The sequence below is a fragment of the Macaca mulatta genome, chromosome 9, assembly GCF_049350105.2.
Source record: "Macaca mulatta isolate MMU2019108-1 chromosome 9, T2T-MMU8v2.0, whole genome shotgun sequence".
Classification (NCBI taxonomy): domain Eukaryota; kingdom Metazoa; phylum Chordata; class Mammalia; order Primates; family Cercopithecidae; genus Macaca; species Macaca mulatta.
The window spans coordinates 102,961,916-102,976,985 of NC_133414.1; the positions used below are offsets into that span (position 1 = coordinate 102,961,916).

The following is a 15,070-nucleotide window of genomic DNA, read 5'->3' on the forward strand; positions in this document are numbered from 1 at the left end:
TAGTGAGTAAGTCTCACAAAATCTGATGGGTTTATCAGGGGTTTCCACTTTCTCTTCTTCCTCATTCTCTCTTGCTGCTGCCATATAATAAGTGTCTTTCACCCTCTGCCATGATTATGAGACCTCTCCAGCCATGTGGAACTGTAAGTCCAATTAAACCTCTTTTTCCTCCCAGTCTTGGGTATGTCTTTATCAGTAGCATGAAAACGGACTAATACAGACAGATACACAGAGAGATAGATAGATAGATGATAGATGATTGCTAGCTAGCTAGATGATAGATAGATAGATAGATAGATAGATAGATAGATAGATAGATAATAGATAGAAGATAGACAGACAGATAGATAGACAGAGAGATACTACTTTTGGTCTTTCTATCTCTCCCTCTTTATTCCTGGTATTCTCTCTTCACTTCCTCCTCTCTCTGGTCTAGCTGTCTGCCTCTGTTTCATTTCCTTTGTGTCTGCAACTAGGTAGGTCTTGTCTCTCTCTGAGCATTTCTCCATGGGTCTCAGTGTATTTCTCCCCATCTGTCTCTGGCTGTCTGCCCTTCTTTCTTTCTCTCTCCGTCTCCCTGCCTTCCTTTTGTCTTTCTTCCACTCTGGTGGTGGTTGCTGCCCTTGCTGCTGTGATGCATTTTCTATTGATGGAGTGAGCATTAAGGAGGCCCAAATATGGTCATGGGTTTCAGGCAGAGTTGAGATCACGGCAGCTAGGCAATGCTCACCCCCAGCACAGTCGTTGGGAAACTCAGAGCTGTCACAAACAGTGGCCCACCTTATATCCAGACACTTAAGTTCAGGAAGAGACAGAGTGATTCAGCCAGAGTCCCGTTCATAAAAGGCAGCAAAGGCTCTCTGCTTTCAGTTGCCACTTACAATACAGTCAATTTTCTATCCCACAGCAATTTACATTCATGTCTCTGTTATAATCACTTTGCTGTGCCCTTACTGGAAGGGAAACCATTTTCCTTAGTATCACTCAGATAATCAGAGCAAGTCCTCTGGATAAGGAAAGCTCAGGTACAACAATGAAACTATTGAAATGTCTTTTAAAAACCTCTCCTTTTAAAAGAATGTTCAAAGAAATTGCCACATCAAAGTTCTGAAATGTCAAGAATTCCTATAATTTCCTTCTGTGGCTAATGCCAGGAACTTTCTAGAATACTACAATTTCTTATTCTTTAGAGTGCAGGATAAAGGATAATTTTGTTTGCCTGAGATTTAACCCACCTGAGAAGTATTTTTCCAGGGTTATGCTTGAGCAAAAGACTGGCTGAGAAACTTTCAACCAACCTGTGGGGAAATAACTTTTTGATTAAAGAGCTTTGATTAATTAAGCATTCCTTCATGGAATTCTTTTAGGGAATTCATTCTTTACTGAATTCTTCTAGAACTGCAGAAAATCTTCAGAATGGGCCGCAACAACTTTGGTCACAGAAGACAGCTGCAGCTGCACGGCAGAAAGACAGGCTAGAGAGCAGAATGGCAAGGGTTCAGCTCCATTTTTCCATGTTTCCTTTTTTCATGTTTATTTTGTAGGGGAGTCTAAGCCAGAAAAGTAGAGATGCCTTTCCCTTAAATTCATGACTCTTGAAATTATTATTATTATTATTTTTGAGACGGAGTCTCGCTCTGTCGCCCAGGCTGGATTGCAGTGGCCGGATCTCAGCTCACTGCAAGCTCCGCCTCCCGGGTTCACGCCATTCTCCTGCCTCAGCCTCCCGAGTAGCTGGGTCTACAGGCGCCCGCCACCTCGCCCGGCTAGTTTTTTGTATTTTTTTAGTAGAGGCGGGGTTTCACCGTGTTAGCCAAGATGGTTTCGATCTCCTGACCTCGTGATCCGCCCGTCTCGGCCTCCCAAAGTGCTGGGATTGCAGGCTTGAGCCACCGCGCCCGGCCGACTCTTGAAATTATTACAAAAGGTCTAAACATCTTCTGGAAAGGTTACATAGGGTGTAAAACTTTCCACCCAGGACAAATTCTAAACACTGTAATGGAACTTTTCCTTCAACCCAATCTATTTGGTACCATTTACTGAGCACTTACAATACATGGCAAGCCCTGGGATAAATGTTCAATGTGCTCATTTAAATCTCCCAGTAACTCTTTAATGCAAATCTATTATTTTCCCCCATATTACAGATGAAGAAACTGAGCCTCATGTGTTAAAGTGGTTTGTTGAAAATCACACAGCTAGGAGGGAAGAGATCTTGGATTCAAACCCAAGTCCGCTGGCCTTATAGTCTGTTTTCAAATACCTGCCTCATGCCAGGCTCGCTACTCTGACTCCAACTAGAGAGAGAAAATGAACTGAAAACTGGCAGAAAATTGGCAACAAATGTCTTAGATGGATAGATAGCCTGCTTACTCTCCTCTGGGCCTGTGCAGTAAGTCTATATAGTAAATCCTGCATGGGATGTTACAGAGACCATAGAGTAGCAAGAACTATTTAGATTGGTCCAACCCTATACCATTTGCAAAGCCTGATATCTGTGTTCTCAGATGATCTTTTCTAAACTCTGTGACTTAGAGGTTATTGTTTCCATTTTAGCAGAAAAAGAGACTAACACCCGAGTTGGTTAACTGACTTGGTCAAGGTCTCATAACTGTTAACTGACCAAGCCAAGACTTGGTCCTAAGAAGGGTTTGACTCCTTACTCAGTGCCCTTTGAGCTCCTGCTCCTGAGCCAACTCTGGTCAATTGATCATGACTGGCCTGTGGTGTTATTTGGGAAAAAATAGTCCTAGGAAGTATTAAGACTCAGCAAAAAAAGGTGTCACAGGCAAGGCATGGTGGCTCACACCTATAATCTCAGCACTTTGGGAGTCTGAGGCTGGAGGATTGGCTGAGCTCAGGAGTTCATAACCAGCCTATGCAATGTGGTGAGACTGTATCTCTACAAAAATTTAAAATTAGGCAGGCGTGGTGGCACACGCCTGTAGTCCCAGCTACTCAGGAGACTGAGGTGGGAGGATCACTTGAGCCCAGGAGATGGAGGCTGCAGCGAGCTGTGAAAGCACCACTGCACTCCAGGCCAGGCACCACAGCAAGACCCTGTCTCCAAAAGAGAACTTAAAAAAAGAAAAAGAAAAAGTATCGCTGTTGATTAAGCATGTCTGCACCTACACCAGCATGAGGAGTGACAGCATCCTTGCCACAGTGATGCCATCTCTAATCTATTTAGTGCAGCCCCTTAATTCTATAGAAAAGGAAATGGAGGCCTAACTCAGAAATTCTGAGACTTCTGCAGGTTCTCTCAGAAAGTTGATGACAGTCAGAACAAAACAGCCTTTTGAGAAGTTGTCCAGATCTCTTTTCATAGTACTTTAAACCTGGGATTTAGGCTTTTCCATGCTCATGCTTGCTCAACTCTAAGTCCCAGAGTCCCTTATGAATCGGGGACAGAAGGTGTTAAGCAAACTTAACAGAGAGCACAGAGAAAGCTGGGATTGGTGCAAGATGTAGCTTCCACTTAAGACTGCTAAGCCTCCCCTGACACCTGCCTTTCTCTCTCCTTCCCTGACTCTCACCATTGCCAACACTGACCTCTCCCAACCCTGCCCTGAGCTAATCCTCCTGCCTTTGAGAAGGAGTTTTATTCTACCCCATCTCTCCCACAAGACTGTAAACCATCTAAGGTCAACTGATGACACTGTCTTGTTCAGTCGTGTAGAAGCCTCATAGTACTCCACATAGGCTTGGCACACATGCTTATGGAACTCAATTGATTCTGCCCAAACTGGAATTGGAGTAAACTGAATTGAACTAAATGTACCTGAACCAAAGTAGGTAATAAAATAGGCCTGGTGACTAATGTATTACAAGGTGAAAAGTAGAAATAAAACAGGAAGGAACTGGAATTCTTGAGAGGGAAAATAGCACCTTTCTATCTCATATTCCCAATATCCTCCCCGAAATCACCAGCACATTAATAATAGCAAATATTATCAGCTAATTTATACCTATCACAAGACATTGAGGGGTACTTGTCTTCTTGTCCTAGTTTTGGTCTCTGGGACCTATAGCTAAAAAGCAAAGACAGCATCCACATATGGTAAGATGCGGGGCCAAAAACTGTACCACGAGGAGATGATATAAAAATTGTATCACAAGGAAGAGATGGTGCAAAGGTAATCACCCCTTTCATCCTCCTTTCTCAGTCTATATCAATGACTATCAAACCCATTGGACTGCAGGTCTTCATTTAGTGACAAATATCATGCAATGCCAATTTGCAAATTGAAATGTAATGGATAGACAATAAAACTTTGTATTAAAAAATTATATATGTATATAATTTTCTCCCAAAGCCAATATAATCCCTAACTTTATAGAGATAATATAAATAAAGGAGAGGTAACTTATTAAAATAATATGTGTTTCCTGGGGCACCACAACTCTAGGAGACACAACGAAGTAGTCAGTGGTGTGGGCCTGTTTGTAATGAATAAGTTTGCATTGATAAGAAAATAAGTCAATATAAAGTTGAATATCATCAACTCTTTGTCTTTATACATATTGAAACAATGGGTAAATAAATTTGTTTTTATACATAGACTTTTTGCCAACTGAACAGATAAAATGCAGACTGATATTTTGACAACTTAAACAGCACAACTGGCTTTGCCATCAGCGAAGTGATTATTCGAAAGGTGAACAGTCTTTGGTAAGTTTCCAAAAGTAACAAGTACTGTATAATCTTCCCTTGATTTACATGGTAGTTATGTTTCTGGAAAATTCAATGTATATCAAAGCTATACAAAAATACCTTGTGTTTTTTACATAAAATGGAATTGAGTTATAGGCCTATGTCATTATAAAATGTCTGGGAGGACACCAGAAAGATGGATAAATGTGAGTTGGTTCTCCATGTGGAATTGTCTTGTGCATTGCAGGATGTCTGGAATCCCTGGCCCATTAAGTATCGGAAGATCCCCCAATCACTGTGACAACCAATAACAGCTCTGCATATTTCCAAAATGTCCCTAGGAGATGGTGTGACCCTCACTGAGGAACACTGCCCACTATATAAAAAGACAGGCAGAAGAAGAGGAGTCTGAGAGATGGTCATCCTTCCCGTGATTGGGTATCCACAGCAGACTTGCTCTTCTGCATCTGCATCAGAGACTTGGAGAGACGTGAAGGTGGAGACAGGTGGTGCAGCAGCTGCATACCTACCACTGGGTGTGACAATGAGCATGAGTTTCCCATGGGACCACTGGACACAGGGCATCACAGGGAGCTGACTTGAGCCATCTTGCTATTATCCCACCCAGGAGGGTTGTCTCTTGATGAAGATGCACTACAACAAGAGGATGTTGCACACAGGGCCCCTGTGGAGCAGAGGTGGGCGGGGAGCAGGGAAGCAGGTGAGGTGGGGCTGGAGTTGGATCTTCTGGTCAGGGAATTAGGCAGCAAGGGAGGGGAAAGGGCCTTTAAGGGTCTCCAAAGAACTGCTGCATGAACTCCGTCACACTGGGCATGGACATTGGCTAGAGTGTGCTGGCTCCTCAGTAGCCATTAAAAACAAGTCGATTCTTTCTCCCTCCCTCTTCCCTACCCCAACCCAGTGAGGGAGTGGGAGCCCTGAGGAGCGGAGAGGCTTTGAAAACATAGGAGATTGAAGTTTTGTGCTGTACCAGATCTTTCTCTCTCTCTCTTTATTTTTTTTTTTGAAACAGGGTCTCACTCTGTCACCCAGGAAGTGCCATGGCACAATCACAGCTCACTATAGTCACAACCTCCCAGGCTCAAGCAATCCTTCCACCTTAACCTCCTGAATAGCTGGGACTACATGGGATCCACGTGCCACCATGCCTGGCTAATTTTTTTTTTTTTTGGTAGAGACAGGATCTTCCTATATTGCCCAGGATGATCTCAAACTCCTGAGCTCAAGCAATCCTCCCACCTTAGCCTCCCAAAATGCTGGGATTATAAAAGCATGAATCACTTTGCCTCGCCCAGACTACATTTTAACTGCTGAAAGTGAAGCAAACGTCATGAAAGATGTTGTTAATTACACCTAAGATGTTGTTAAAGCATAAAGAATGATTTGATGGAGTATAACTGGGACTTGGGAACAGGTAGTGAAAGAAATTAAAATGTTTCATGTCTGTCCTCCAAGAAGTTGAGATTCTTCCATAACCCAGTTACATACTTGATTTTGTCCCACAATGGATTTAAAAGAGCTAATAAGTAGCCATTTAACAAAACAGAGAATGAAAACTAGACCCAGAAGAAATATAAACTGAATAGAATAACAACCAAGCAAAAGGGAACATCAGGTCAAAAATCCACAGGACTTTCAGTCCTGCAATGCCATTATGGTTAGGCCACCAATTTTGGCTCCCTAGAAGCCAAAACAGAAAGGAGAACATGATCCTTTAGCTGGTAAAAGGGATACAATATGTTAACAACTTCCAAAACAAAAATGGTCTGGGATGTACACAAAGTGGTCGAAGAATGAACACCAATGACTACCACTGTCCAGTGCTCTTTCCCCAATTGCTTTAATGATTTAGATAGGCCTTCCAGCTAATCATATACTTTAGATTAATACTATGTGCTGAGTATAGTGCTAGGATCTCTGTTATCACTCACATTTTATAGATGAGAACCCTGAGGCTCACAGAGATAAATAACTAGAGAATATTGTCCCAGCTAACAAGTGGAAGAACCAGAATTCCAAGTTAGGTCTGCTAGTCTGTATACCACGCTCTTCATTAAACCCAGCTCTATAATGCTGTTATGAGAAGTGAGAAAATACTGACAGTTCTGGCTTAGCTGGAGCCCTTGAGGATTGGAGCACTCTGGTAAACTGAGGAGTGAAGCCACTGGTGCCATCTCACAGTTTGGAAAAGGCAACACTATGACGACAGTGGGTAACACTGGCCTGCCACATAAATACAAAATGTTTCAAAACCCTACCTGGTGAGGAGTATTCTCCATCATAGCTGCCTTTTCATGCCATGAAATAAGAGTCCACACACCTCTCATCATATCCATGGCAGAAATTTGAAGATTGTATTTTGATCGTTTGTTTTATCAAAGAAAGCACAAGATTGCTTTTATTTAAAAAATGTTTTTAAGGATACTCATCATTGAGCTTTTACAGTGAAGCTTTGGTTTCACAACTTAATGCAAGATCTGATTTACCTGATTCTGTGGTCCAATCGGCTTTAAGTTCTGAGATGCTTTTGTTCAGTATTAGGGAGGCTGCGGAAGTGTAGGAGGAAGCAGACTGAGTTTGGAATCTGAGGACCTGGGTGCAAGCTTTGTCACTTAAACTGATTATGTTGAGTGATCTTGATCTTCAATTTTCTTATCTACAAAATTGAGACAATAAATCCTAGTATTCAGAACAAAGATGAAAATAGATATGTTAAAAATCATTAGGCCGGGTGCGGTGGCTCATGCCTGTAATCCCAGCACTTTCAGAAGCTGAGGCGGGTGGATAACGAGGTCAGGAGTGCAGCCAGCCTGGCCGACATGGTAAAATCCCGTCTCCACTAAAATACAAAAAATTAGCCGTGCATGGTGGTGCGTGCCTGTAGTCCCAGCTACTCAAGAGGCTGAGGCAGGAGAATCACTTGAGCCCAGGAGGCAGAGGTTGCAGTGAGCCGAGATCGTGCCACTGCATTCCACCCTGACAACAGAGCAAGACTTCGTCTAAAAAAAAAAAAAGAAAGAAAGAAAAAAAAAAAGAAAAAACTTTATGAACCCTAAATTGAAATTAAAATATACAGTATTACTTTTCTGAATTGAATTAAAAAGGCGAGAAGCTAGTTGAAAGAGCATTAGGTTAACGTTAACAAGATCACAGTATTTACCTAACCTGGGTCCCAGTAAATCACCTACCACTCTGTCTAACTTCCTGGCTTTAGATAAATCATAATTTAAAAAAAAATTAAGACAGAGTCTTGCTCTGTCACCATGCTGGAGTGCAGTGATGCGATCTCCACTCACTGCAACCTCCGCCTCCTGGGTTCAAGCAATTCTCCTGCTTCAGCCTCCTGAGTAGCTGGGACTACAGGCATGTGCCACCATGCCCAGCTAATTTTTGCATTTTTAGTAGAGACCGGGTTTCACCATGTTGGCCAGGATGGTCTCGATCTCTTGACCTCATGATCTGCCTGCCTTGGCCTCCCAAAGTGCTGGGATTACAGGTGTGAGCCACCACACCTGGCCATAAATCTTTTAAATGCCTTTTTTTTTCAGCTATTAAATTAAGTTAGATTGGTGTTACCAAAAGCCTCCTCTTTTTTCCCCCTTTCTTTTTTCTTTTCTTCAACTTTGTTTTAAAATTATGGGTTACATGTACAGGATAAATCGGTTTGTTACATAGCTAAGTGTGTGCCATGGTGGTTTGCTGCACAGATCACCCCATCAATTAGATATTAAGCCCAACATCCATTAGCTATTCTTCCTGATGCTCTCTCTCCCACCACTCCCAACAGGCCCCAGTGTGTGGTGTTCCCTTCCTTGTGTGCATGTGTTCTCATTGTTCAGCTCCATTTATAAGTGAGAATATGCAGTGTTTGGTTTTCTGTTCCTGTGTTAGTTTGCTGAGAATAATGGCCTCCAGCTTCATCCATGTCCCTGCAAAGGACATGATTTCATTCCTTTTTATGGCTGCATAATATTCCATTGTTTATGTGTACCATATTTTCTTTATCCAGTCTATTATTGATGGGCATTTGGGTTGATTCTATGTCTTTGCTCTTGCGAATGGTGCTGCAATGAACATATGTGTGCATGTATCTTTATAAAAAGAATGGTTTATATTCCTTTGAGTATATACCCAGTAATGGGATTGTTGGGTCAAATGGTATTTCTGCTTCTAGATCTTTAAGGAATCACCATACTGTCTTCCACAATGGTTGAAATAATTTACACTCCCACCAAACAGTGTAAAAGCGTTCCTTTTTCTCTGTAGTCTCATCAGCATCTGTTGTTTCTTGAGTTTTTAATAAGCCATTCTGATTGGCATGAGATGGTATCTCCTTGTGGTTTTGATTTGCATTTCTCTAATGAAGTGATGTTGAGCTTATTTTCCTATTTTTTTCGCTGCATGAATGCTTTCTTTTGATAAGTGTCTGTTCATGTCCTTTGCCCACTTTTTAATGGGGTTTTCTTTCTGGTAAATTTGCTTCAGCTCCTTGTAGACTCTGGATATTAGACTTTTGTTAGATGGATAGATTACGAAATTTTTCTTCCATTCTATAGGTTGTCTGTTCACTATGATGATACTTTATTTTGCTGTGCAGAAGTTCTTTAGTTTAATTAGATCCCATTTGTCAATTTTTGCTTGCGTTGCAATTGCTTTTGGCATTTTTGCCTTGAAATCTTTGCCCATGCCTGTGTCCTGAATGGTATTGCCTAGGTTTTCTTCTAGGGTTTTTATAGTTTGGGATTTTACATTTAAGTTCAACAGCCCCTTTTTAATCCCTAAACATTTTGGTCTTTGACTGTCAGCTTCCACTTAAGTTTTCATGTTTGTGTAAGAATATAAATTAAAATCAAGAATATTATGGTCTGAATTTCTATTTTGGAAAAGTATGAAACGTGAAAATTCTTAGTATTTGTAACTAATACATGTAAAATCTCTCAAATTGACTTTTGGAATAGTTTTATGTGTTAACAGATTTGAATAGTGGCATCTGGGTGATAAACGTCAAATTGCCAATGTGGTGAAACCTTTAGTTGATATCCAGTTAGAGTTTCAACTCTTAAAAAACTGCCTTTTTGCTTATGTTTACAATCTAATTTCCTAGGGTCACCTTAACAAAGTACCACAAACAGGGTATTTACACAATAGAAATTTGTTTTCTTACAGCCGGGAGGCTAGAAGTCTAAGATCAAGACATTAGCAGGATTGGTTCCTTTTAAGGGCAGTAAGGAAGAATTGTTCTATGCCTTTCTCCTAGTTCCTGATAGTTTCCCAGCTGTTGTGGGTCTCTACAAAATTCATATTTTGAAGTTCTAACCCTCAAAACCTCAGAATAAGACTTCATTTGAAGAGAAGATCTTTACAGAGTTAATCAAGTTAAAATGAGGTCAGTACGGTGAACTCTACTCCAATATGAATGGTGTCCTTACAAGAAAAATAAATTTGGATTCAGACTCATACAGAGGAATGATGATGTAAAGACACAAGAAGAAAACAAGCCATCCACAAAACAAGTAGAGAGACCTGAAACAGATCTTTCTCCCACAGCTCTCAGAAGCAACAAACCCCACTGACACCTTGATCTCAGACATCTAGCTTCCAGAACTGTGAGAAAGTAAATTTCTGTTATTTAAGTACCCAGGTTGTGGCACAGTTGGCCCTTCATATCCGGGGGCTTAACCAACCACAGATCAAAAATATTCAGAAAAAAATCTGATGGTTGTGTATGTACTGAACATGTATAGACTTTTTTTGGTCATTATTCCCTAAACAATACAGTATAACTATTATTTACATGGCATTTACATTGTATTAGGTATGATAAATAATCTAGAGATGATTTAAAGTATACAGGAGGATATATGTAAATTATTTGCAAATACTGCACCATTTCTATAAGAGACTTGTGCATCCATGAATTTTGGTATCTGAGGGAAGTCCTAGAACAAATTCCCCCAGAATACTGAGGGACAGCTATACTTTGTTACAGCAGTCCTAGCAAACTAAGAAACTGGCAATCTTTGGCATTCCTTGGCTTGCAGACGCATCACCCCGATCTCTGCCTTTGGGGTCACATGGTGTTCTCCCTGTGTGCATGTCTGTTTCCAAATTTTCCCTTTGGATAAGGACGCTAGTCATATTGGATTAGGGTCCACCACAGTTTAGTGTGACTTCTTCTTAACTAATCACATCTGTCACAACTGTGTTTTCAAAAACAGAGGTACTGGAGCTGAGGACATCTGTCACAACTGTGTTTTCAAAAACAGAGGTACTGGAGCTGAGGACTTCAAAAATGAAGGGGAGACACCAGTAAACCCATGACAATTACTCACTGGGGTAAACTGAAAAACTCAGCCACAATATTTCACAGCTCATCTCATCATGAGGTAGAGTCAGTTCCCTCATCCCTTGAGTCTGGGCAGGACTCGTGACTTACTCTGACTAAAATGGAGCAGTGGGGATGCTGAGTGAGGTCTGGAGCCAGCCTCAGAAGTCTTGCAGCCTCTACCTTCCGCCTCTTGGAATGCTGCCCTGAAAGTGCCACGAACAAAGCCAATTCAGCCTTCTGGAGGATGAAAGACCTTGTGGAGGGGAACCAGGGCGCCCCAGCCAGCAGCAACTGCCAGGTCTGTGACTGAGACTACCGTGGACCTTCTAAACTAGCGGCCAGATTTGGCCCACTGCCTATTTTTGTATGGCCTGCAAACATAAGAAATTTTTTTACAATTTGAATGGTTAGAAAAATTAAAAGAAGAAGAATATTTTGTGATATGTGAAAATCACATAAAATTCAAATTTTACAGTCCACAAATAAAGCTTTATGGGAACACAGTCGCACTACTGTTTACATATTGTCTGTGGTTGCTTTTGTGCTGTACCGGCAGACTTGAATATTTGTGACAGAGACCAAACGGCCATCAAAACATAAAATATTTATTATCTAGACCTTTACAGAAAAAGTTTTTCTACCCCTATCCTAAGCACAGCCAGTTCTCTGCTGATTACAACTGCATGAATGAGGTCCAAGGGCAGCAAGCAGAGGAACTGTCCAGCCAATCCACAGATCACAAGAAGAGTAAGACCTTATTTAACATGACTAAGTTTAAGGATGGTGTGTTACGCAGCAATAGATAACCACTTTTAGATAATTGTTACCTGATTTCTAGTCACGTAATTTTTTTTTTTAAGACAGGATTTTGCTTTGTTGCCCAGGCTGGAGAGAAGTGGCACAATCTCAGCTCACTGCAGCCTCCCCATCCTGGGCTCAAATGATCCTCCCACCTCAGCCTACCAAGTAGCTGGGACTACAGGTGCACCCCGCCATGCTTGGCTAATTTTTAAATTTCTTGTAGAGACAAGGTCTCATTATATTGCCCAGACTGGTCTCAAACTCCTGGGCTAAAGTGATCCTCTTGTCTTGGCCTCCCAAAGTGCTGGGATTATAGGGGTGGGCCACTGCACCCAGCCTAAAAAATAGCTTTTAAGGCCGGGCGCGGTGGCTGAAGCCTGTAATCCCAGCACTTTGGGAGGCCGAGACGGGCGGATCACAAGGTCAGGAGATCGAGACTATCCTGGCTAACCCGGTGAAACCCCGCTTCTACTAAAAAATACAAAAAAAAAAAAACTAGCCCGGCGAGGTGGCGGGCGCCTGTAGTCCCAGCTACTCGGGAGGCTGAGGCAGGAGAACGGCGTAAACCCGGGAGGCGGAGCTTGCAGTGAGCTGAGATCTGGCCACGGCACTCTAGCCTGGGCGACAGAGCGAGACTCCGTCTCAAAAAAATAATAATAAAATAAGATTAAAAAATAGCTTTTAATATGAAGACAAAACAAAACATGTCTGCTTTTGGGAAAGAAAAAAACTGTGAAGACACTGAGAATTTAGAAGTCAAATTTCTCAAACCTTTTTTCATATCCATAGCATTTTTTTTCAGGTGTTTCTTTTTAACTAACACTTTAAAGAGAAAATGACTGGTAGAGCTAAAACTCTCCACTAAATTTTGTTAAATCCCCTCAGTTTACATTGGATTTTGTACTAAATTCTGATTTTCAGAATTTCCTGCTCTTTGACTAGTAGCTTAAGATTTTGACCAGGTCTACTGAAAAGAGCCTTCCAAAGCTCACTCTTTCCTTTGCATACTGGTAAAAGAATTGAGCTGCTCTGAGATGAACCTGGGAAGAAATAGGTTGTCAGTTTGTTTTCTGAGTACTTCTATGGTTAACTGACTTCCTGTGCAGGAGACACAGCCATAGCCTAACCACAGCGACATGCAGTTTCCAGTTCTAACAATGACAGCTAGGACCCATGAGGTCTGGGAAAACCTGGGCCTGAATCTTCCCACTTCATCTGGAGCTCCTGCCTCAACAACAGCAGCCAAGTTCACAGAGGGTGCCAGGGAAATGACTGAATGAAGAGTTGAAAGACCCAAGTTCTCCTCTCGTGCCACCTTAGGTATCTTCTCGACAAATGAGGAGTATAAGTAACACCTAACGTGTCCTTCATTCGGCTGTTGAATGTTAACAATGTGTCCAGTATTGTTCTAGGGACAGAACCGTAAACAAAACTAAGCCCTTTCTCTTATAGAACTCCTCATGGAAGAGAGAAAATTCTACAGTGAGAGAAGCTAAACAATACACATATAAACAAGCAAATACTGCATGGCAGTAAGCACCATGAAGGAAAACAAAACAAGGTAAGAAGTAGCTACGTGTTACACAGGATGATAAGGTAACAGCTGAACACAGGCCTGAAGGAAGAGGAATCCATGTACATATCTGCAGAAAGTGCCTTCCAGCCAGAGGGAACCGCTCATGAAAAGTCCCTGAGGCAAAAGCATGCTTAGCGTATTTGAGGAATAGTGGAGAGGCAGTGTGGCTGCAGTGGAGAGAGAGAAGAGAAGTAGTGAAGGCCAGATCCTGTTGGAATTTTTATTTATGAGTTTATCTTTAGAAACCGGGTCTCGTTCTCTTCCCCAGACCAGAGTGCAATGGCACAACCTTTGCTCACTGCAGCCTTATCTCCTGGGCTCAAGCGATGCCCCCATCTCAACCTCCCAAGTAGCTGGGATTACAGATGCGCACCACCACACCCAGGTAACTTCTGTATTTTTTGTAGAAACAGAGTCTCACTATGTTGCCGAGGCTGGCTTCAAGCTCCTGGGTTCAAGGGATACTCCCTCCTTGTATCCCAAAGTGCTGGGATTATAGGCATGATCCAGCCTGACCCTTAGGACTTTTGTTTTTTTAGACGGAGTTTCGCTGTTGTCGCTCAGGCTGGAGTATAATGACGTGATCTCCGCTCACTGCAACTTCCGCCTCCTGGGTTCAAGCGATTCTCCTGCCTCAGCCTCCCGAGAGGCTGGGATTACAGGCATTAGCCACCAGGCCTGGCTAATTTTTATATTTTCAGTTGAGACAGGGTTTCACCATGTTGGTCAGGCTGGTCTTGAACTCCTGACCTCAGGTGATCCACCTGCCTTAGCCTCCCAAAGTGCTGGGATTATAGGCTTAAGCTACCATGCCCGGCCATGTAGGACTTTTTGGATCATTGATACTTTGGATTATTCTGAATGAGATGAGAGATCCCTGGAGAGCTTGAATAGAGGAGTGACAATTTTTTTATTTAAATGACACTTTTATTTATGTTTAAAAAGGATCTTTTGGCTGCTATGTTGAGAAAAGATGGCAAAGCAGAAAGGGTGGAATCACAGAGACCATTAGAAGGCTAAAACAATAACACAGGTCAGGATTATTGTGGCTGGGTAAAGCGGAAGTGTAAAAGGTGAACACAGAATGGGTATGTTTTGGAGGTAACACCAACCAAGATTTTCTGATGGAAAGGTGGTGGGTTATGAGAAAATGAGAAGAGTCAAGAATGAACCAAGGTTTTTCACTGAGCAAATGGGGAGATGAAGCTGCCATGCACTGAAGCGGGGAAGGCTTTGGGAGAGACATGTTTTGGAAGAGAAGGAATCAGGTTTTGTTTTTGGACATATTGAGCTTGAGATGTCTATTAGACCTCCAGGAAGGCATGTTGAGGAAGTAGTATGAATATAGGAGTTTGAAGGCCGGGCGCGGTGGCTCAAGCCTGTAATCCCAGCACTTTGGGAGGCCGAGATGGGCGGATCACGAGGTCAGGAGATCGAGACCATCCTGGGTAACACAGTGAAACCCCGTCTCTACTAAAAATACAAAAAAAAAAAAAAAAAAAAAACTTAGCCGGGCGAGGTGGCAGACGCCTGTAGTCCCAGCTACTCGGGAGGCTGAGGCAGGAGAATGGCGTGAACCCAGGAGGCGGAGCTTGCAGTGAGCTGAGATCCGGCCACTGCACTCCAGCCTGGGTGACAGAGCGAGACTCCGTCTCAAAAAAAAAAAAAAAAAAAAAAAGAATATAGGAGT

The 15,070-nt window shown here is 42.2% G+C and overlaps 1 long non-coding RNA gene across 1 annotated transcript in view; it reads left to right on the forward strand.

Annotated features, from left to right (window-relative positions):
• The first annotated feature begins 13,014 nt into the window (after positions 1-13,014).
• The window catches only part of LOC144331171 (uncharacterized), a 44,162-nt gene continuing 42,106 nt past the window's right edge, over positions 13,015-15,070 (forward strand). The window contains exons 1-3 of the long non-coding RNA XR_013398125.1: positions 13,015-13,124; positions 13,257-13,365; positions 13,649-13,765. This is a non-coding gene — a long non-coding RNA (uncharacterized LOC144331171). The remainder of the gene's footprint in view (positions 13,125-13,256; positions 13,366-13,648; positions 13,766-15,070) is intronic.